A 1072-nucleotide genomic window follows, 5' to 3' on the forward strand; every position below is an offset into this window, starting at 1 on the left:
GACTATGGTCAGAGGGGGTCACTGAAGGCTTAATCCATGAGGTAGGGATGGTGGGGGAGGCCCAGCAAATGGATTTTGGGTTTCCATAGCCTTCTGTAAACTGAGTGTTCAGAATTTAAGTTCTAATACCTTTCCCTCCTCCGGATTGGATTAAGACATTATTTCTTAAATTTAAATTACAATATATTCTGTTCTTCCTCCAAGAATCCAGAATAAATTGATTTCCTAGGCAAGGTTTATAACTAAATGCTAAGTTCCTCACATTGTTCTCTGGAAATCCCAGTTAAACCTTAGAGAGGCTTGAATAGTTTATGAAGGTTTTATATTTGCTGGTTGGACCCATAATAAACTTGAGCCTGCTGGCCTTTAGAAAAGTGCTTCAGTTATTAACTAGATAAGTCTGCGTGGGCCTGAAAATACCCAATTGACTAGCAAGGAGTTCAGGGGCATCAAGGAGTGGTTTCCTGATGGGATAGGGTAAAATACTCAGGAATTAAATCTGGAAAGACAATTTCAACCTGTTTTTTAACCTCAGTGACCTGATTGACCTCAGGCAATTAAGAGCTTGTCTCCTTTCTCAGGAGGAAATGGGAATGAGAGACCATGATGTAAGACTTGGCAGTTCGAACAGGTTTAAATTCTGTCACCAACTCTTACTACTTATGAAACCTTGAGAAAATTACTTAGCCAAGACAGTCTCATTGGCATTTGGTCATTTATGTGGTGGGTGATGGTTTTGCCTTTAGTAACTACTTTTTATGCACCTTATTAGCTGTTTTCTAATTCACGAAAGTCTTCGACTGTGCCCGTGAAAACAAGCTGTTGGCCCTGCAGGCCATGAGCCCACATCATTCTGTGGCTTGTCACGAGATGTAGGTGCGAAACTCCTTGTGGAGATCATTTTCATAATCTTGGTCTTATAGATCCCTCACTAACTTTTATACCTGTCTCAGGGTTTCTTCCCTTGCCATTCCCTAGGAAGACCACCATCACACCCCCATATTTAAAGTTTCTGGTACTTAGAAAAAATTAGTCTGAATAGGGTTTTGTTGTTACTGTTGTTGTTTTGCAA

The sequence above is a fragment of the Echinops telfairi genome, unplaced genomic scaffold, assembly GCF_000313985.2.
Source record: "Echinops telfairi isolate 266 unplaced genomic scaffold, ASM31398v2 ScPeMD7_2;HRSCAF=8, whole genome shotgun sequence".
Lineage (NCBI taxonomy): Eukaryota > Metazoa > Chordata > Mammalia > Afrosoricida > Tenrecidae > Echinops > Echinops telfairi.